The sequence below is a fragment of the Euprymna scolopes genome, chromosome 7 (assembly GCF_053919585.1).
Source record: "Euprymna scolopes isolate OS-2025 chromosome 7, ASM5391958v1, whole genome shotgun sequence".
Taxonomy (NCBI): domain Eukaryota; kingdom Metazoa; phylum Mollusca; class Cephalopoda; order Sepiida; family Sepiolidae; genus Euprymna; species Euprymna scolopes.
The window spans coordinates 13,486,134-13,503,706 of NC_136488.1; the positions used below are offsets into that span (position 1 = coordinate 13,486,134).

General features: G+C 37.7%; 52 non-coding genes across 52 annotated transcripts; all 52 read right to left on the minus strand.

Moving 5' to 3' along the window:
- Positions 1-56: 56 nt before the first annotated feature.
- Positions 57-138, minus strand: Trnas-aga (transfer RNA serine (anticodon AGA)). Its single transcript has one exon. It is a non-coding gene; the product is annotated as a tRNA-Ser (tRNA).
- Positions 139-340: 202 nt separating this feature from the next.
- Positions 341-422, minus strand: Trnas-aga (transfer RNA serine (anticodon AGA)). Its single transcript has one exon. It is a non-coding gene; the product is annotated as a tRNA-Ser (tRNA).
- Positions 423-624: 202 nt separating this feature from the next.
- Positions 625-706, minus strand: Trnaf-aaa (transfer RNA phenylalanine (anticodon AAA)). Its single transcript has one exon. It is a non-coding gene; the product is annotated as a tRNA-Phe (tRNA).
- A 211-nt stretch (positions 707-917) lies between these two features.
- On the minus strand, positions 918-999 carry Trnas-aga (transfer RNA serine (anticodon AGA)). The gene has a single exon. It is a non-coding gene; the product is annotated as a tRNA-Ser (tRNA).
- A 202-nt stretch (positions 1,000-1,201) lies between these two features.
- On the minus strand, positions 1,202-1,283 carry Trnas-aga (transfer RNA serine (anticodon AGA)). Its single transcript has one exon. It is a non-coding gene; the product is annotated as a tRNA-Ser (tRNA).
- Positions 1,284-1,485: 202 nt separating this feature from the next.
- Positions 1,486-1,567, minus strand: Trnas-uga (transfer RNA serine (anticodon UGA)). Its single transcript has one exon. It is a non-coding gene; the product is annotated as a tRNA-Ser (tRNA).
- Positions 1,568-1,769: 202 nt separating this feature from the next.
- Positions 1,770-1,851, minus strand: Trnay-aua (transfer RNA tyrosine (anticodon AUA)). Its single transcript has one exon. It is a non-coding gene; the product is annotated as a tRNA-Tyr (tRNA).
- A 201-nt stretch (positions 1,852-2,052) lies between these two features.
- Positions 2,053-2,134, minus strand: Trnas-aga (transfer RNA serine (anticodon AGA)). The gene has a single exon. It is a non-coding gene; the product is annotated as a tRNA-Ser (tRNA).
- A 202-nt stretch (positions 2,135-2,336) lies between these two features.
- Positions 2,337-2,418, minus strand: Trnas-aga (transfer RNA serine (anticodon AGA)). Its single transcript has one exon. It is a non-coding gene; the product is annotated as a tRNA-Ser (tRNA).
- Positions 2,419-2,620: 202 nt separating this feature from the next.
- Positions 2,621-2,702, minus strand: Trnay-aua (transfer RNA tyrosine (anticodon AUA)). The gene has a single exon. It is a non-coding gene; the product is annotated as a tRNA-Tyr (tRNA).
- Positions 2,703-2,904: 202 nt separating this feature from the next.
- Positions 2,905-2,986, minus strand: Trnas-aga (transfer RNA serine (anticodon AGA)). The gene has a single exon. It is a non-coding gene; the product is annotated as a tRNA-Ser (tRNA).
- Positions 2,987-3,188: 202 nt separating this feature from the next.
- Positions 3,189-3,270, minus strand: Trnas-aga (transfer RNA serine (anticodon AGA)). Its single transcript has one exon. It is a non-coding gene; the product is annotated as a tRNA-Ser (tRNA).
- Positions 3,271-3,472: 202 nt separating this feature from the next.
- Positions 3,473-3,554, minus strand: Trnas-aga (transfer RNA serine (anticodon AGA)). Its single transcript has one exon. It is a non-coding gene; the product is annotated as a tRNA-Ser (tRNA).
- Positions 3,555-3,756: 202 nt separating this feature from the next.
- Positions 3,757-3,838, minus strand: Trnas-aga (transfer RNA serine (anticodon AGA)). The gene has a single exon. It is a non-coding gene; the product is annotated as a tRNA-Ser (tRNA).
- A 202-nt stretch (positions 3,839-4,040) lies between these two features.
- On the minus strand, positions 4,041-4,122 carry Trnas-aga (transfer RNA serine (anticodon AGA)). Its single transcript has one exon. It is a non-coding gene; the product is annotated as a tRNA-Ser (tRNA).
- A 202-nt stretch (positions 4,123-4,324) lies between these two features.
- On the minus strand, positions 4,325-4,406 carry Trnas-aga (transfer RNA serine (anticodon AGA)). The gene has a single exon. It is a non-coding gene; the product is annotated as a tRNA-Ser (tRNA).
- Positions 4,407-4,608: 202 nt separating this feature from the next.
- Positions 4,609-4,690, minus strand: Trnas-aga (transfer RNA serine (anticodon AGA)). Its single transcript has one exon. It is a non-coding gene; the product is annotated as a tRNA-Ser (tRNA).
- Positions 4,691-5,176: 486 nt separating this feature from the next.
- On the minus strand, positions 5,177-5,258 carry Trnas-aga (transfer RNA serine (anticodon AGA)). The gene has a single exon. It is a non-coding gene; the product is annotated as a tRNA-Ser (tRNA).
- A 202-nt stretch (positions 5,259-5,460) lies between these two features.
- On the minus strand, positions 5,461-5,542 carry Trnas-aga (transfer RNA serine (anticodon AGA)). The gene has a single exon. It is a non-coding gene; the product is annotated as a tRNA-Ser (tRNA).
- Positions 5,543-6,029: 487 nt separating this feature from the next.
- On the minus strand, positions 6,030-6,111 carry Trnas-aga (transfer RNA serine (anticodon AGA)). Its single transcript has one exon. It is a non-coding gene; the product is annotated as a tRNA-Ser (tRNA).
- Positions 6,112-6,598: 487 nt separating this feature from the next.
- Positions 6,599-6,680, minus strand: Trnas-aga (transfer RNA serine (anticodon AGA)). The gene has a single exon. It is a non-coding gene; the product is annotated as a tRNA-Ser (tRNA).
- A 202-nt stretch (positions 6,681-6,882) lies between these two features.
- Trnay-aua (transfer RNA tyrosine (anticodon AUA)) lies at positions 6,883-6,964 on the minus strand. The gene has a single exon. It is a non-coding gene; the product is annotated as a tRNA-Tyr (tRNA).
- A 202-nt stretch (positions 6,965-7,166) lies between these two features.
- On the minus strand, positions 7,167-7,248 carry Trnas-aga (transfer RNA serine (anticodon AGA)). The gene has a single exon. It is a non-coding gene; the product is annotated as a tRNA-Ser (tRNA).
- A 202-nt stretch (positions 7,249-7,450) lies between these two features.
- Positions 7,451-7,532, minus strand: Trnas-aga (transfer RNA serine (anticodon AGA)). The gene has a single exon. It is a non-coding gene; the product is annotated as a tRNA-Ser (tRNA).
- Positions 7,533-8,018: 486 nt separating this feature from the next.
- Trnas-aga (transfer RNA serine (anticodon AGA)) lies at positions 8,019-8,100 on the minus strand. Its single transcript has one exon. It is a non-coding gene; the product is annotated as a tRNA-Ser (tRNA).
- A 202-nt stretch (positions 8,101-8,302) lies between these two features.
- Positions 8,303-8,384, minus strand: Trnay-aua (transfer RNA tyrosine (anticodon AUA)). The gene has a single exon. It is a non-coding gene; the product is annotated as a tRNA-Tyr (tRNA).
- Positions 8,385-8,586: 202 nt separating this feature from the next.
- On the minus strand, positions 8,587-8,668 carry Trnas-aga (transfer RNA serine (anticodon AGA)). The gene has a single exon. It is a non-coding gene; the product is annotated as a tRNA-Ser (tRNA).
- A 486-nt stretch (positions 8,669-9,154) lies between these two features.
- Trnas-aga (transfer RNA serine (anticodon AGA)) lies at positions 9,155-9,236 on the minus strand. The gene has a single exon. It is a non-coding gene; the product is annotated as a tRNA-Ser (tRNA).
- Positions 9,237-9,438: 202 nt separating this feature from the next.
- Positions 9,439-9,520, minus strand: Trnas-aga (transfer RNA serine (anticodon AGA)). The gene has a single exon. It is a non-coding gene; the product is annotated as a tRNA-Ser (tRNA).
- Positions 9,521-10,007: 487 nt separating this feature from the next.
- Trnas-aga (transfer RNA serine (anticodon AGA)) lies at positions 10,008-10,089 on the minus strand. The gene has a single exon. It is a non-coding gene; the product is annotated as a tRNA-Ser (tRNA).
- Positions 10,090-10,291: 202 nt separating this feature from the next.
- Trnas-aga (transfer RNA serine (anticodon AGA)) lies at positions 10,292-10,373 on the minus strand. The gene has a single exon. It is a non-coding gene; the product is annotated as a tRNA-Ser (tRNA).
- A 487-nt stretch (positions 10,374-10,860) lies between these two features.
- On the minus strand, positions 10,861-10,942 carry Trnas-aga (transfer RNA serine (anticodon AGA)). Its single transcript has one exon. It is a non-coding gene; the product is annotated as a tRNA-Ser (tRNA).
- Positions 10,943-11,144: 202 nt separating this feature from the next.
- On the minus strand, positions 11,145-11,226 carry Trnay-aua (transfer RNA tyrosine (anticodon AUA)). Its single transcript has one exon. It is a non-coding gene; the product is annotated as a tRNA-Tyr (tRNA).
- Positions 11,227-11,428: 202 nt separating this feature from the next.
- Trnas-aga (transfer RNA serine (anticodon AGA)) lies at positions 11,429-11,510 on the minus strand. Its single transcript has one exon. It is a non-coding gene; the product is annotated as a tRNA-Ser (tRNA).
- A 202-nt stretch (positions 11,511-11,712) lies between these two features.
- Trnas-aga (transfer RNA serine (anticodon AGA)) lies at positions 11,713-11,794 on the minus strand. Its single transcript has one exon. It is a non-coding gene; the product is annotated as a tRNA-Ser (tRNA).
- Positions 11,795-12,280: 486 nt separating this feature from the next.
- On the minus strand, positions 12,281-12,362 carry Trnas-aga (transfer RNA serine (anticodon AGA)). Its single transcript has one exon. It is a non-coding gene; the product is annotated as a tRNA-Ser (tRNA).
- Positions 12,363-12,563: 201 nt separating this feature from the next.
- On the minus strand, positions 12,564-12,645 carry Trnas-aga (transfer RNA serine (anticodon AGA)). Its single transcript has one exon. It is a non-coding gene; the product is annotated as a tRNA-Ser (tRNA).
- A 487-nt stretch (positions 12,646-13,132) lies between these two features.
- Trnas-aga (transfer RNA serine (anticodon AGA)) lies at positions 13,133-13,214 on the minus strand. The gene has a single exon. It is a non-coding gene; the product is annotated as a tRNA-Ser (tRNA).
- A 202-nt stretch (positions 13,215-13,416) lies between these two features.
- Trnay-aua (transfer RNA tyrosine (anticodon AUA)) lies at positions 13,417-13,498 on the minus strand. The gene has a single exon. It is a non-coding gene; the product is annotated as a tRNA-Tyr (tRNA).
- Positions 13,499-13,700: 202 nt separating this feature from the next.
- Positions 13,701-13,782, minus strand: Trnas-aga (transfer RNA serine (anticodon AGA)). The gene has a single exon. It is a non-coding gene; the product is annotated as a tRNA-Ser (tRNA).
- A 486-nt stretch (positions 13,783-14,268) lies between these two features.
- Trnas-aga (transfer RNA serine (anticodon AGA)) lies at positions 14,269-14,350 on the minus strand. Its single transcript has one exon. It is a non-coding gene; the product is annotated as a tRNA-Ser (tRNA).
- A 202-nt stretch (positions 14,351-14,552) lies between these two features.
- Positions 14,553-14,634, minus strand: Trnas-aga (transfer RNA serine (anticodon AGA)). Its single transcript has one exon. It is a non-coding gene; the product is annotated as a tRNA-Ser (tRNA).
- Positions 14,635-14,836: 202 nt separating this feature from the next.
- On the minus strand, positions 14,837-14,918 carry Trnaf-aaa (transfer RNA phenylalanine (anticodon AAA)). Its single transcript has one exon. It is a non-coding gene; the product is annotated as a tRNA-Phe (tRNA).
- Positions 14,919-15,120: 202 nt separating this feature from the next.
- Positions 15,121-15,202, minus strand: Trnas-aga (transfer RNA serine (anticodon AGA)). Its single transcript has one exon. It is a non-coding gene; the product is annotated as a tRNA-Ser (tRNA).
- Positions 15,203-15,404: 202 nt separating this feature from the next.
- On the minus strand, positions 15,405-15,486 carry Trnas-aga (transfer RNA serine (anticodon AGA)). The gene has a single exon. It is a non-coding gene; the product is annotated as a tRNA-Ser (tRNA).
- A 203-nt stretch (positions 15,487-15,689) lies between these two features.
- On the minus strand, positions 15,690-15,771 carry Trnas-aga (transfer RNA serine (anticodon AGA)). Its single transcript has one exon. It is a non-coding gene; the product is annotated as a tRNA-Ser (tRNA).
- A 202-nt stretch (positions 15,772-15,973) lies between these two features.
- Positions 15,974-16,055, minus strand: Trnas-aga (transfer RNA serine (anticodon AGA)). The gene has a single exon. It is a non-coding gene; the product is annotated as a tRNA-Ser (tRNA).
- Positions 16,056-16,257: 202 nt separating this feature from the next.
- Positions 16,258-16,339, minus strand: Trnas-uga (transfer RNA serine (anticodon UGA)). The gene has a single exon. It is a non-coding gene; the product is annotated as a tRNA-Ser (tRNA).
- A 202-nt stretch (positions 16,340-16,541) lies between these two features.
- Trnas-aga (transfer RNA serine (anticodon AGA)) lies at positions 16,542-16,623 on the minus strand. Its single transcript has one exon. It is a non-coding gene; the product is annotated as a tRNA-Ser (tRNA).
- Positions 16,624-16,825: 202 nt separating this feature from the next.
- Trnas-gga (transfer RNA serine (anticodon GGA)) lies at positions 16,826-16,907 on the minus strand. Its single transcript has one exon. It is a non-coding gene; the product is annotated as a tRNA-Ser (tRNA).
- A 199-nt stretch (positions 16,908-17,106) lies between these two features.
- On the minus strand, positions 17,107-17,191 carry Trnas-aga (transfer RNA serine (anticodon AGA)). Its single transcript has one exon. It is a non-coding gene; the product is annotated as a tRNA-Ser (tRNA).
- Positions 17,192-17,390: 199 nt separating this feature from the next.
- On the minus strand, positions 17,391-17,472 carry Trnas-aga (transfer RNA serine (anticodon AGA)). The gene has a single exon. It is a non-coding gene; the product is annotated as a tRNA-Ser (tRNA).
- Positions 17,473-17,573: the final 101 nt, after the last annotated feature.

Below are 17,573 nucleotides of genomic sequence, written 5' to 3' on the forward strand. Positions count from 1 at the left end.
GTTTCGATTGAATCCATTTACACTTTTCCCTGACCATGAATAAAATCCAAAAGCAACGTCGCCGATAGGATTCGAACCTATGCGGGGAGACCCCAATGGATTTCTAGTCCATCGCCTTAACCGCTCGGCCACGACGACCACATGCATTTTAGTTCTCATACTTCTATCTTTATTATGTATCAATCAGATCTTTATGATAATATACGATTAAAAATAACAATTCCTTCTTTTTAACCGTTCTATTTTGCGTCTTCTCAGTTGAGAATGATCTAATGTTTACCTGTGTTTCGATTGAATCCATTTACACTTTTCCCTGACCATGAATAAAATCCAAAAGAAACGTCGCCGATAGGATTCGAACCTATGCGGGGAGACCCCAATGGATTTCTAGTCTATCGCCTTAACCGCTCGGCCACGACGACCACATGCATTTTAGGTCTCATACGTCTATCTTTATTATGTATCAATCAGATCTATATGATATTATACGATTACAAATTAAAATTCGTCCTGTCCAACCGTTCTGTTTTTGTTCTTCTTAGTTGAGAATAATCTAATGTTTTCCTGTGTTTCGATTGAATCCATTTACACTTTTCCCTGACCATGAATAAAATCCAAAAGCAACGTCGCCGATAGGATTCGAACCTATGCGGGGAGACCCAAATGGATTTTTAGTCCATCGCCTTAACCGCTCGGCCACGACGACCACGACGACCACATACATATTAGTTCTCATACTTCTATCTTTATTACGTATTAATCAGATCTTTATGATATTATACGATTAAAAATTCACATTTCTTTTTGTTAACCGTTCTATTTTGCTTCTTCTCAGTTGAGAATGATCTAATGTTTACCTGTGTTTGGATTGAATCCATTTACACTTTTTCCTGACCATGAATAAAATCCAAAAGCAACGTCGCCGATAGGATTCGAACCTATGCGGGGAGACCCCAATGGATTTCTAGTCCATCGCATTAACCGCTCGGCCACGACGACCACATGCATTTTAGTTCTCATACTTCTATCTTTATTATGTATCAATCAGATCTTTATGATATTATACGATTAAAAATGAACATTCGTTCTTTTTAACCGTTCTATTTTGCTTCTTCTCAGTTGAGAATGATCTAATGTTTATCTGTGTTTCGATTGAATCCATGTACACTTTTCCCTGACCATGAATAAAATCCAAAAGCAACGTCGCCGATAGGATTCGAACCTATGCGGGGAGACCCCAATGGATTTCTAGTCCATCGCCTTAACCGCTCGGCCACGACGACAACATGCATTTTAGTTCTCATACTTCTGTCTTTATTATGTATCAATCAGATCTGTATGATATTATACGATTAAAAATGAACATTCCTTCTTTTAAACCGTTCTATTTTGCTTCTTGTCAGTTGAGAATGATCTAATGTTTACCTGTGTTTCGATTGAATCCATTTACACTTTTCCCTGACCATGAATAAAATCCAAAAGCAACGTCGCCGATAGGATTCGAACCTATGCGGGGAGACCCCAATGGATTTCAAGTCCATCGCCTTAACCGCTCGGCCACGACGACAACATGCATTTTAGTTCTCATACTTCTATCTTTATTATGTATCAATCAGATCTTTATGATATTATACGATTAAAAATGAACATTCCTTCTTTTTAACCGTTCTATTTTGCTTCTTCTCAGTTGAGAATGATCTAATGTTTACCTGTGTTTCGATTGAATCCATGTACACTTTTCCCTGACCATGAATAAAATCCAAAAGCAACGTCGCCGATAGGATTCGAACCTATGCGGGGAGACCCCAATGGATTTATAGTCCATAAACTTAACCGCTCGGCCACGACGACCACATGCATTTTAGTTCTCATACTTCTATCTTTAATATGTATATATCAGATCTTTATGATAATATACGATTAAAAATGAACATTCCTTCTTTTAACCGTTCTATTTTGCTTCTTCTCAGTTGAGAATGATCTAATGTTTACCTGTGTTTCGATTGAATCCATTTACACTTTTCCCTGACCATGAATAAAATCCAAAAGCAACGTCGCCGATAGGATTCGAACCTATGCGGGGAGACCCCAATTGATTTCTAGTCCATCGCCTTCACCGCTCGGCCACGACGACCACATGCATTGTAGTTCTAATACTTCTATCTTTATTATGTATCAATCAGATCTGTATGATATTATACGATTAAAAATTACAATTCCTCCTGTCCAACCGTTCTGTTTTTGTTCTTCTTAGTTGAGAATAATCTAATGTTTTCCTGTGTTTCGATTGAATCCATTTACACTTTTCCCTGACCATGAATAAAATCCAAAAGCAACGTCGCCGATAGGAATCGAACCTATGCGGGGAGACCCCAATGGATTTCTAGTCCATCTCCTAAACCGCTCGGCCACGACGACCACATGCATTTTAGTTCTCATACTTCTATCTTTATTATGTATCAATCAGATCTTTATGATAATATACGATTAAAAATAAACATTCCTTCTTTTTAACCGTTCTATTTTGCTTCTTCTCAGTTGAGAATGATCTAATGTTTACCTGTGTTTCGATTGAATCCATGTACACTTTTCCCTGACCATGAATAAAATCCAAAAGCAACGTCGCCGACAGGATTCGAACCTATGCGGGGAGACCCCAATGGATTTATAGTCCATAAACTTAACCGCTCGGCCACGACGACCACATGCTTTTTAGTTCTAATACTTCTATCTTTATTATGTATCAATCAGATCTTTATGATATTATACGATTAAAAATTACAATTCCTACTGTCCAACCGTTCTGTTTTTGTTCTTCTTAGTTGAGAATAATCTAATGTTTTCCTGTGTTTCGATTGAATCCATTTACACTTTTCCCTGACCATGAATAAAATCCAAAAGCAACGTCGCCGATAGGATTCGAACCTATGCGGGGAGACCCCAATGGATTTCTAGTCCATCGCCTTAACCGCTCGGCAACGACGACCACATGCATTTTAGTTCTCATACTTCTATCTTTATTATGTATCAATCAGATCTTTATGATATTATACGATTAAAAATGAACATTCCTTCTTTCTAACCGTTCTATTTTGCTTCTTCTCAGTTGAGAATGATCTAATGTTTATCTGTGTTTCGATTGAATCCATTTACACTTTTCCCTGACCATGAATAAAATCAAAAAGCAACGTCGCAAATAGGATTCGAACCTACGCGGGGAGACCCCAATGGATTTCTAGCCCATCGCCTTAACCGCTCGGCCACGACGACCACATGCATTTTAGTTCTAATACTTCTATCTTTATTATGTATCAATCAGATCTTTATGATATTATACGATTAAAAATTACAATTCCTCATGTCCAACCGTTCTGTTTTTGTTCTTCTTAGTTGAGAATAATCTAATGTTTTCCTGTGTTTCGATTGAATCCATTTACACTTTTCCCTGACCATGAATACAATCCAAAAGCAACGTCGCCGATAGGATTCGAACCTATGCGGGGAGACCCCAATTGATTTCTAGTCCATCGCCTTAACTGCTCGGCCACGACGACCACATGCATTTTAGTTCTCATTCTTCTATCTTTATTATGTATCAATCAGATCTTTATGATATTATACGATTAAAAATAAACATTCCTTCTTTCTAACCGTTCTATTTTGCTTCTTCTCAGTTGAGAATGATCTAATGTTTACCTGTGTTTCGATTGAATCCATTTACACTTTTCCCTGACCATGAATAAAATCCAAAAGCAACGTCGCCGATAGGATTCGAACCTACGCGGGGAGACCCCAATGGATTTCTAGCCTATCGCCTTAACCGCTCGGCCACGACGACCACATGCATTTTAGTTCTCATACTTCTATCTTTATTATGTATCAATCAGATCTTTATGATATTATACGATTAAAAATTACAATTCCTACTATTCAACCGTTCTGTTTTTGTTCTTCTTAGTTGAGAATAATCTAATGTTTTCCTGTGTTTCGATTGAATCCATTTACACTTTTCCCTGACCATGAATAAAATCCAAAAGCAACGTTGCCGATAGGATTCGAACTTATGCGGGGAGACCCCAATTGATTTCTAGTCCATCGCCTTAACCGCTCGGCCACGACGACCACATGCATTTTAGTTCTCATACTTCTATCTTTATTATGTATCAATCAGATCTTTATGATATTATACGATTAAAAATGAACATTCCTTCTTTCTAACCGTTCTATTTTGCTTCTTCTCAGTTGAGAATGATCTAATGTTTACCTGTGTTTCGATTGAATCCATTTACACTTTTCCCTGACCATGAATAAAATCCAAAAGCAACGTCGCCGATAGGATTCGAACCTATGCGGGGAGACCCAAATGGATTTCTAGTCCATCGCCTTAACCGCTCGGCCACGACGACCACATGCATTTTAGTTCTCATACTTCTATCTTTATTATGTATCAATCAGATCTTTATGATATTATACGATTAAAAATTACAATTCCTACTGTCCAACCGTTCTGTTTTTGTTCTTCTTAGTTGAGAATATTCTAATGTTTTCCTGTTTTTCGATTGAATCCATTTACACTTTTCCCTGACCATGAATAAAATCCAAAAGCAACGTCGCCGATAGCATTCGAACCTATGCGGACAGACCCCAATGGATTTCTAGTCCATCGCCTTAACCGCTCGGCCACGACGACCACATGCATTTTAGTTCTCATACTTCCATATTTATTATGTATCAATCAGATCTGTATGATATTATTCGATTAAAAATGAACATTCGTTCTTTTTAACCGTTCTATTTTGCTTCTTCTCAGTTGAGAATGATCTAATGTTTACCTGTGTTTCGATTGAATCCATTTACACTTTTTCCTGACCATGAATACAATCCAAAGAAACGTCGCCGAAAGGATTCGAACATATGCGGAGAGACCCCAATGGATTTCTAGTCCCTCGCCTTAACCGCTCGGCCACGACCGCCCACATGCATTTTAGTTCTCATACTTCTATCTTTATTATGTATATATCAGATCTTTATGATATTATACGATTAAAAATGAACATTCCTTCTTTTTAACCGTTCTATTTTGCTTGTTCTCAGTTGAGAATGATCTAATGTTTACCTGTGTTTCGATTGAATCCATTTACACTTTTTCCTGACCATGAATAAAATCCAAAAGCAACGTCGTCGATAGGATTCGAACCTATGCGGGGAGACCCCAATAGATTTCTAGTCCATCGCCTTAACCGCTCGGCCACGACGACCACATGCACTTTAGTTCTCATACTTCTATCTTTATTATGTATCAATCAGATCTTTATGATATTATACGATTAAAAATGAACATTCATTCTTTTAAACGGTTCCATTTTGCTTCTTCTAAGTTTAGAATGATCTAATGTTTACCTGTGTTTCGATTGAATCCATTTACACTTTTCCCTGACCATGAATAAAATCCAAAAGCAACGTCGTCGATAGGATTCGAACCTATGCGGGCAGACCCCAATGGATTTCTAGTCCATCGCCTTAACCGCTCGGCCACGACGACCACATGCATTTTAGTTCTCATACTTCCATCTTTATTATGTATCAATCAGATCTGTATGATATTATTCGATAAAAAATGAACATTCGTTCTTTTTAACCGTTCTATTTTGCTTCTTCTCAGTTGAGAATGATCTAATGTTTACCTGTGTTTCGATTGAATCCATTTACACTTTTTCCTGACCATGAATACAATCCAAAAGCAACGTCGCCGAAAGGATTCGAACATATGCGGGGAGACCCCAATGGATTTCTAGTCCCTCGCCTTAACCGCTCGGCCACGACCGCCCACATGCATTTTAGTTCTCATACTTCTATCTTTATTATGTATATATCAGATCTTTATGATATTATACGATTAAAAATGAACATTCCTTCTTTTTAACCGTTCTATTTTGCTTCTTCTCAGTTGAGAATGATCTAATGTTTACCTGTGTTTCGATTGAATCCATTTACACTTTTTCCTGACCATGAATAAAATCCAACAGCAACGTCGTCGATAGGATTCGAACCTATGCGGGGAGACCCCAATAGATTTCTAGTCCATCGCCTTAACCGCTCGGCCACGACGACCACATGCACTTTAGTTCTCATACTTCTATCTTTATTATGTATCAATCAGATCTTTATGATATTATACGATTAAAAATGAACATTCATTCTTTTAAACGGTTCTATTTTGCTTCTTCTAAGTTTATAATGATCTAATGTTTACCTGTGTTTCGATTGAATCCATTTACACTTTTTCCTGACAATGAATACAATCCAAAAGCAACGTCGCCGAAAGGATTCGAACATATGCGGGGAGACCCCAATGGATTTCTAGTCCCTCGCCTTAACCGCTCGGCCACGACCGCCCACATGCATTTTAGTTCTCATACTTCTATCTTTATTATGTATCAATCAGATCTTTATGATATTATACGATTAAAAATGAACATTCCTTCTTTTTAACCGTTCTATTTTGCTTGTTCTCAGTTGAGAATGATCTAATGTTTACCTGTGTTTCGATTGAATCCATGTACACTTTTCCCTGACCATGAATAAAATCCAAAAGCAACGTCGCCGATAGGATTCGAACCTATGCGGGGAGACCCCAATGGATTTCTAGTCCATCGCCTTAACCGCTCGGCCACGACGACCACATGCATTTTAGTTCTAATACTTCTATCTTTATTATGTATCAATCAGATCTTTATGATATTATACGATTAAAAATTACAATTCCTACTGTCCAACCGTTCTGTTTTTGTTCTTCTTAGTTGAGAATAATCTTATGTTTTCCTGTGTTTCGATTGAATCCATTTACACTTTTCCCTGACCATGAATAAAATCCAAAAGCAACGTCGCCGAAAGGATTCGAACATATGCGGGGAGACCCCAATGGATTTATAGTCCATCTCCTTAACCGCTCGGCCACGACGACCACATGCATTTTAGTTCTCATACTTCTATCTTTATTATGTATCAATCAAATCTTTATGATAATATACGATTAAAAATAAACATTCCTTCTTTTTAACCGTTCTATTTTGCTTCTTCTCAGTTGAGAATGATCTAATGTTTACCTGTGTTTCGATTGAATCCATGTACACTTTTCCCTGACCATGAATAAAATCCAAAAGCAACGTCGCCGATAGGATTCGAACCTATGCGGGGAGACCCCAATGGATTTCTAGTCCATCGCCTTAACCGCTCGGCAACGACGACCACATGCATTTTAGTTCTAATACTTCTATCTTTATTATGTATCAATCAGATCTTTATGATATTATACGATTAAAAATTACAATTCCTACTGTCCAACCGTTCTGTTTTTGTTCTTCTTAGTTGAGAATAATCTAATGTTTTCCTGTGTTTCGATTGAATCAATTTACACTTTTTCCTGACCATTAATAAAATCCAAAAGCAACGTCGCCGATAGGATTCGAACCTATGCGGGGAGACCCCAATGGATTTCTAGTCCACCGCCTTAACCGCTCGGCCACGACGACCACATGCATTGTAGTTCTCATACTTCTATCTTTATTATGTATCAATCAGATCTTTATGATATTATACGATTAAAAATGAACATTCATTCTTTTAAACGGTTCCATTTTGCTTCTTCTTAGTTTAGACTGATCTAATGTTTACCTGTGTTTCGATTGAATCCATTTACACTTTTTCCTGACCATGAATACAATCCAAAAGCAACGTCGCCGAAAGGATTCGAACATATGCGGGGAGACCCCAATGGATTTCTAGTCCCTCGCCTTAACCGCTCGGCCACGACCGCCCACATGCATTTTAGTTCTCATACTTCCATCTTTAATATGTATATATCAGATCTTTATGATAATATACGATTAAAAATTAACATTCCTTCTTTTAACCGTTCTATTTTGCTTCTTCTCAGTTGAGAATGATCTAATGTTTACCTGTGTTTCGATTGAATCCATTTACACTTTTCCCTGACCATGAATAAAATCCAAAAGCAACGTCGCCGACAGGATTCGAACCTATGTTGGGAGACCCCAATAGATTTCTAGTCCATCGCCTTAACCGCTCGGCCACGACGACCACATACACTTTAGTTCTCATACTTCTATCTTTATTATGTATCAATCAGATCTGTATGATATTATACGATTAAAAATTACAATTCCTCCTGTACAACCGTTCTGTTTTTGTTCTTCTTAGTTGAGAATAATCTAATGTTTTCCTGTGTTTCGATTGAATCCATTTACACTTTTCCCTGACCATGAATAAAATCCAAAAGCAACGTCGCCGATAGGATTCGAACCTATGCGGGGAGACCCCAATGGATTTATAGTCCATCTCCTTAACCGCTCGGCCACGACGACCACATGCATTTTAGTTCTCATACTTCTATCTTTATTATGTATCAATCAGATCTTTATGATAATATACGATTAAAAATAAACATTCCTTCTTTTTAACCGTTCTATTTTGCTTCTTCTCAGTTGAGAATGATCTAATGTTTACCTGTGTTTCGATTGAATCCATGTACACTTTTCCCTGACCATGAATAAAATCCAAAAGCAACGTCGCCGATAGGATTCGAACCTATGCGGGGAGACCCCAATAGATTTCTAGTCCATCGCCTTAACCGCTCGGCCACGACGACCACATGCACTTTAGTTCTCATACTTCTATCTTTATTATGTATCAATCAGATCTTTATGATATTATACGATTAAAAATGAACATTCATTCTTTTAAACGGTTCCATTTTGCTTCTTCTAAGTTTAGAATGATCTAATGTTTACCTGTGTTTCGATTGAATCCATTTACACTTTTTCCTGACAATGAATACAATCCAAAAGCAACGTCGCCGAAAGGATTCGAACATATGCGGGGAGACCCCAATTGATTTCTAGTCCCTCGCCTTAACCGCTCGGCCACGACCGCCCACATGCATTTTAGTTCTCATACTTCTATCTTTATGTTGTATATATCAGATCTTTATGATAATATACGATTAAAAATGAACATTCCTTCTTTTAACCGTTCTATTTTGCTTCTTCTCAGTTGAGAATGATCTAATGTTTACCTGTGTTTCGATTGAATCCATTTACACTTTTCCCTGACCATGAATAAAATCCAAAAGCAACGTCGCCGATAGGATTCGAACCTATGCGGGGAGACCCAAATGGATTTCTAGTCCATCGCCTTAACCGCTCGGCCACGACGACCACATGCATTTTAGTTCTCATACTTCTATCTTTATTATGTATCAATCAGATCTTTATGATATTATACGATTAAAAATTACAATTCCTACTGTCCAACCGTTCTGTTTTTGTTCTTCTTAGTTGAGAATATTCTAATGTTTTCCTGTGTTTCGATTGAATCCATTTACACTTTTCCCTGACCATGAATAAAATCCAAAAGCAACGTCGCCGATAGCATTCGAACCTATGCGGGCAGACCCCAATGGATTTCTAGTCCATCGCCTTAACCGCTCGGCCACGACGACCACATGCATTTTTGTTCTCATACTTCCATCTTTATTATGTATCAATCAGATCTGTATGATATTATTCGATTAAAAATGAACATTCGTTCTTTTTAACCGTTCTATTTTGCTTCTTCTCAGTTGAGAATGATCTAATGTTTACCTGTGTTTCGATTGAATCCATTTACACTTTTTCCTGACCATGAATACAATCCAAAAGCAACGTCGCCGAAAGGATTCGAACATATGCGGGGAGACCCCAATGGATTTCTAGTCCCTCGCCTTAACCGCTCGGCCACGACCGCCCACATGCATTTTAGTTCTCATACTTCTATCTTTATTATGTATATATCAGATCTTTATGATATTATACGATTAAAAATGAACATTCCTTCTTTTTAACCGTTCTATTTTGCTTCTTCTCAGTTGAGAATGATCTAATGTTTACCTGTTTTTCGATTGAATCCATTTACACTTTTTCCTGACCATGAATAAAATCCAACAGCAACGTCGTCGATAGGATTCGAACCTATGCGGGGAGACCCCAATAGATTTCTAGTCCATCGCCTTAACCGCTCGGCCACGACGACCACATGCACTTTAGTTCTCATACTTCTATCTTTATTATGTATCAATCAGATCTTTATGATATTATACGATTAAAAATGAACATTCATTCTTTTAAACGGTTCCATTTTGCTTCTTCTAAGTTTAGAATGATCTAATGTTTACCTGTGTTTCGATTGAATCCATTTACACTTTTCCCTGACCATGAATAAAATCCAAAAGCAACGTCGTCGATAGGATTCGAACCTATGCGGGCAGACCCCAATGGATTTCTAGTCCATCGCCTTAACCGCTCGGCCACGACGACCACATGCATTTTAGTTCTCATACTTCCATCTTTATTATGTATCAATAAGATCTGTATGATATTATTCGATTAAAAATGAACATTCGTTCTTTTTAACCGTTCTATTTTGCTTCTTCTCAGTTGAGAATGATCTAATGTTTACCTGTGTTTCGATTGAATCCATTTACACTTTTTCCTGACCATGAATACAATCCAAAAGCAACGTCGCCGAAAGGATTCGAACATATGCGGGGAGACCCCAATGGATTTCTAGTCCCTCGCCTTAACCGCTCGGCCACGACCGCCCACATGCATTTTAGTTCTAATACTTCTATCTTTATTATGTATATATCAGATCTTTATGATATTATACGATTAAAAATGAACATTCCTTCTTTTTAACCGTTCTATTTTGCTTCTTCTCAGTTGAGAATGATCTAATGTTTACCTGTGTTTCGATTGAATCCATGTACACTTTTCCCTGACCATGAATAAAATCCAAAAGCAACGTCGCCGATAGGATTCGAACCTATGCGGGGAGACCCCAATGGATTTCTAGTCCATCGCCTTAACCGCTCGGCCACGACGACCACATGCATTTTAGTTCTAATACTTCTATCTTTATTATGTATCAATCAGATCTTTATGATATTATACGATTAAAAATTACAATTCCTACTGTCCAACCGTTCTGTTTTTGTTCTTCTTAGTTGAGAATAATCTTATGTTTTCCTGTGTTTCAATTGAATCCATTTACAGTTTTCCCTGACCATGAATAAAATCCAAAAGCAACGTCGCCGAAAGGATTCGAACATATGCGGGGAGACCCCAATGGATTTATAGTCCATCTCCTTAACCGCTCGGCCACGACGACCACATGCATTTTAGTTCTCATACTTCTATCTTTATTATGTATCAATCAAATCTTTATGATAATATACGATTAAAAATAAACATTCCTTCTTTTTAACCGTTCTATTTTGCTTCTTCTCAGTTGAGAATGATCTAATGTTTACCTGTGTTTCGATTGAATCCATGTACACTTTTCCCTGACCATGAATAAAATCCAAAAGCAACGTCGCCGATAGGATTCGAACCTATGCGGGGAGACCCCAATGGATTTCTAGTCCATCGCCTTAACCGCTCGGCCACGACGACCACATGCATTTTAGTTCTAATACTTCTATCTTTATTATGTATCAATCAGATCTTTATGATATTATACGATTACAAATTACAATTCCTACTGTCCAACCGTTCTGTTTTTGTTCTTCTTAGTTGAGAATAATCTAATGTTTTCCTGTGTTTCGATTGAATCAATTTACACTTTTTCCTGACCATGAATAAAATCCAAAAGCAACGTCGCCGATAGGATTCGAACCTATGCGGGGAGACCCCAATGGATTTCTAGTCCACCGCCTTAACCGCTCGGCAACGACGACCACATGCATTGTAGTTCTCATACTTCTATCTTTATTATGTATCAATCAGATCTTTATGATATTATACGATTAAAAATGAACATTCATTCTTTTAAACGGTTCCATTTTGCTTCTTCTTAGTTTAGACTGATCTAATGTTTACCTGTGTTTCGATTGAATCCATTTACACTTTTTCCTGACCATGAATACAATCCAAAAGCAACGTCGCCGAAAGGATTCGAACATATGCGGGGAGACCCCAATGGATTTCTAGTCCCTCGCCTTAACCGCTCGGCCCCGACCGCCCACATGCATTTTAGTTCTCATACTTCTATCTTTAATATGTATATATCAGATCTTTATGATAATAATCGATTATAAATGAACATTCCTTCTTTTAACCGTTCTATTTTGCTTCTTCTCAGTTGAGAATGATCTAATGTTTACCTGTGTTTCGATTGAATCCATTTACACTTTTCCCTGACCATGAATAAAATCCAAAAGCAACGTCGCCGACAGGATTCGAACCTATGCGGGGAGACCCCAATTGATTTCTAGTCCATCGCCTTCACCGCTCGGCCACGACGACCACATGCATTGTAGTTCTAATACTTCTATCTTTATTATGTATCAATCAGATCTGTATGATATTATACGATTAAAAATTACAATTCCTCCTGTCCAACCGTTCTGTTTTTGTTCTTCTTAGTTGAGAATAATCTAATGTTTTCCTGTGTTTCGATTGAATCCATTTACACTTTTCCCTGACCATGAATAAAATCCAAAACAACGTCGCCGATAGGATTCGAACCTATGCGGGGAGACCCCAATGGATTTCTAGTCCATCTCCTTAACCGCTCGGCCACGACGACCACATGCATTTTAGTTCTCATACTTCTATCTTTATTATGTATCAATCAGATCTTTATGATATTATACGATTAAAAATGAACATTCATTCTTTTAAACGGTTCCATTTTGCTTCTTCTAAGTTTAGAATGATCTAATGTTTACCTGTGTTTCGATTGAATCCATTTACACTTTTTCCTGACAATGAATACAATCCAAAAGCAACGTCGCCGAAAGGATTCGAACATATGCGGGGAGACCCCAATGGATTTCTAGTCCCTCGCCTTAACCGCTCGGCCACGACCGCCCACATGCATTTTAGTTCTCATACTTCTATCTTTATTATGTATCAATCAGATCTTTATGATATTATACGATTAAAAATGAACATTCCTTCTTTTTAACCGTTCTATTTTGCTTCTTCTCAGTTGAGAATGATCTAATGTTTACCTGTGTTTGGATTGAATCCATGTACACTTTTCCCTGACCATGAATAAAATCCAAAAGCAACGTCGCCGATAGGATTCGAACCTATGCGGGGAGACCCCAATGGATTTCTAGTCCATCGCCTTAACCGCTCGGCCACGACGACCACATGCATTTTAGTTCTAATACTTCTATCTTTATTATGTATCAATCAGATCTTTATGATATTATACGATTAAAAATTACAATTCCTACTGTCCAACCGTTCTGTTTTTGTTCTTCTTAGTTGAGAATAATCTTATGTTTTCCTGTGTTTCGATTGAATCCATTTACACTTTTCCCTAACCATGAATAAAATCCAAAAGCAACGTCGCCGAAAGGATTCGAACATATGCGGGGAGACCCCAATGGATTTATAGTCCATCTCCTTAACCGCTCGGCCACGACGACCACATGCATTTTAGTTCTCATACTTCTATCTTTATTATGTATCAATCAAATCTTTATGATAATATACGATTAAAAATTACAATTCCTACTGTCCAACCGTTCTGTTTTTGTTCTTCTTAGTTGAGAATAATCTAATGTTTTCCTGTGTTTCGATTGAATCAATTTACACTTTTTCCTGACCATGAATAAAATCCAAAAGCAACGTCGCCGATAGGATTCGAACCTATGCGGGGAGACTCCAATGGATTTCTAGTCCACCGCCTTAACCGCTCGGCCACGACGACCACATGCATTGTAGTTCTCATACTTCTATCTTTATTATGTATCAATCAGATCTTTATGATATTATACGATTAAAAATGAACATTCATTCTTTTAAACGGTTCCATTTTGCTTCTTCTTAGTTTAGAATGATCTAATGTTTACCTGTGTTTCGATTGAATCCATTTACACTTTTTCCTGACCATGAATACAATCCAAAAGCAACGTCGCCGAAAGGATTCGAACCTATGCGGGGAGACCCCAATTGATTTCTAGTCCCTCGCCTTAACCGCTCGGCCACGACCGCCCACATACATTTTAGTTCTCATACTTCTATCTTTAATATGTATATATAAGATCTTTATGATAATATACGATTAAAAATGAACATTCCTTCTTTTAACCGTTCTATTTTGCTTCTTCTCAGTTGAGAATGATCTAATGTTTACCTGTGTTTCGATTGAATCCATTTACACTTTTCCCTGACCATGAATAAAATCCAAAAGCAACGTCGCCGACAGGATTCGAACCTATGCGGGGAGACCCCAATTGATTTCTAGTCCATCGCCTTCACCGCTCGGCCACGACGACCACATGCATTGTAGTTCTAATACTTCTATCTTTATTATGTATCAATCAGATCTGTATGATATTATACGATTAAAAATTACAATTCCTCCTGTCCAACCGTTCTGTTTTTGTTCTTCTTAGTTGAGAATAATCTAATGTTTTCCTGTGTTTCGATTGAATCCATTTACACTTTTCCCTGACCATGAATAAAATCCAAAAGCAACGTCGCCGATAGGATTCGAACCTATGCGGGGAGACCCCAATGGATTTCTAGTCCATCTCCTTAACCGCTCGGCCACGACGACCACATGCATTTTAGTTCTCATACTTCTATCTTTATAATGTATCAATCAGATCTTTATGATATTATACGATTAAAAATTACAATTCCTCATGTCCAACCGTTCTGTTTTTGTTCTTCTTAGTTGAGAATAATCTAATGTTTTCCTGTGTTTCGATTGAATCCATTTACACTTTTCCCTGACCATGAATACAATCCAAAAGCAACGTCGCCGATAGGATTCGAACCTATGCGGGGAGACCCCAATTGATTTTTAGTCCATCGCCTTAACTGCTCGGCCACGACGACCACATGCATTTTAGTTCTCATACTTCTATCTTTATTATGTATCAATCAGATCTTTATGATATTATACGATTAAAAATAAACATTCCTTCTTTTTAACCGTTCTATTTTGCTTCTTCTCAGTTGAGAATGATCTAATGTTTACCTGTGTTTCGATTGAATCCATTTACACTTTTCCCTGACCATGAATAAAATCCAAAAGCAACGTCGCCGATAGGAGTCGAACCTATGCGGGGAGACCCCAATGGATTTCTAGTCCATCGCCTTAACCGCTCGGCCACGACGACCACATGCATTTTAGTTCTAATACTTCTATCTTTATTATGTATCAATCAGATCTTTATGATATTATACGATTAAAAATTACAATTCCTACTGTCCAACCGTTCTGTTTTTGTTCTTCTTAGTTGAGAATAATCTAATGTTTACCTGTGTTTCGATTGAATCCATTTACACTTTTCCCTGACCATGAATAAAATCCAAAAGCAACGTCGCCGATAGGATTCGAACCTATGCGGGGAGACCCCAATTGATTTCTAGTCCATCGCCTTAACCGCTCGGCCACGACGACCACATGCATTTTAGTTCTCATACTTCTATCTTTATTATGTATCAATCAGATCTTTATGATATTATACGATCAAAAATGAACATTCTTTCTTTTTAACCATTCTATTTTGGCTTCTTCTCAGTTGAGGATGATCTAATTTTTACCTGCGTTTCGATTGAATCCATTTACACTTTTCCCAGACCATGAATAAAATCCAAAAGCAACGTCGCCGATAGGATTCGGACCTATGCGGGGAGACCCCAATGGATTTCTAGTCTATCGCCTTAACCGCTCGGCCACGACGACCACATGCATTTTAGTTCTCATACTTCTATCTTTATTATGTATCAATCAGATCTATATGATATTATACGATTAAAAATTACAATGCCTCCTGTCCAACCGTTCTGTTTTTGTTCTTCTTAGTTGAGAATAATCTAATGTTTTCCTGTGTTTCGATTGAATCAATTTACACTTTTCCCTGACCATGAATAAAATCCAAAAGCAACGTCGCCGATAGGATTCGAACCTATGTGGGGAGACCCAAATGGATTTCTAGTCCATCGCCTTAACCGCTCGGCCACGACGACCACATGCATTTTAGTTCTCATACTTCTATCTTTATTATGTATCAATCAGATCTTTATGATATTATACGATTAAAAATGAACATTCCTTCTTTTTAACCGTTCTATTTTGCTTCTTCTCAGTTGAGAATGATCTAATGTTTACCTGTGTTTCGATTGAATCCATTTACACTTTTCCCTGACCATGAATAAAATCCAAAAGCAACGTCGCCGATAGGATTAAAACCTATATGGGGAGACCCCAATGGATTTCAAGTTCATCGCCTTAACCGCTCGGCCACGACGACCACATGCATTTTAGTTCTCATACTTCTATCTTTATTATGTATATATCAGATCTATATGATATTATACGATTAAAAATTACAATTCCTCCTGTCCAACCGTTCTGTTTTTGTTCTTCTTAGTTGAGAATAATCTAATGTTTTCCTGTGTTTCGCTTGAATCCATTTACACTTTTCCCTGACCATGAATAAAATCCAAAAGCAACGTCGCCGATAGGATTCGAACCTATGCGGGGAGACCCCAATGGATTTCTAGTCCATCGCCTTAACCGCTCGGCCACGACGACCACATGCATTTTAGATCTCATACTTCTATCTTTATTATGTATCAATCAGATCTATATGATATTACACGATTAAAAATTACAATTCCTCCTGTCCAACCGTTCTGTTTTTGTTCTTCTTAGTTGAGAATGATCTAATGTTTACCTGTGTTTCGATTGAATCCATTTACACTTTTCCCTGACCATGAATAAAATCCAAAAACAACGTCGCCGATAGCATTCGAACCTATGCGGGGAGACCCCAATGGATTTCCAGTCCATCGCCTTAACCGCTCGGCCACGACAACATGCATTTTAGTTCTCATACTTCTATCTTTATTATGTATCAATCAGATCATTATGATATTATACGATTAAAAATGAACATTTGTTCTTTTTTACCGTTCTATTTTGCTTCTTCTCAGTTGAGAATGATCTAATGTTTACCTGTGTTTCGATTGAATCCATTTACACTTTTCCCTGACCATGAATAAAATCCAAAAGCAACGTCGCCGATAGGATTCGAACCTATGCGGGGAGACACCAATGGATTTCTAGTCCATCGCCTTAACCGCTCGGCCATTACGACGACATGCATGTTAGTTCTTGTACTTCTATCTTTATTATGTATATATCAGATCTTTATGATATTATACGATTAAAAATGAGCATTCCTTCTTTCTTACCGTTCTATTTTGCTTCTTCTCAGTTGAGAATGATCTAATGTTTACCTGTGTTTCGATTGAATCCATTTACACTTTTCCCTGACCATGAATAAAATACAAAAGAAACATCACCGATAGGATTCGAACCTGTGCGGGGAAACCCCAATGGATTTCTAGTCCATCGCCTTAACCGGTCGGCCACGACGACCACATGCATTTTAGTTCTAATACTTCTATCTTTATTATGTATATATCAGATCTTTATGATATTATACGATTAAAAATGAACATTCCTTCTTTTTAACCGTT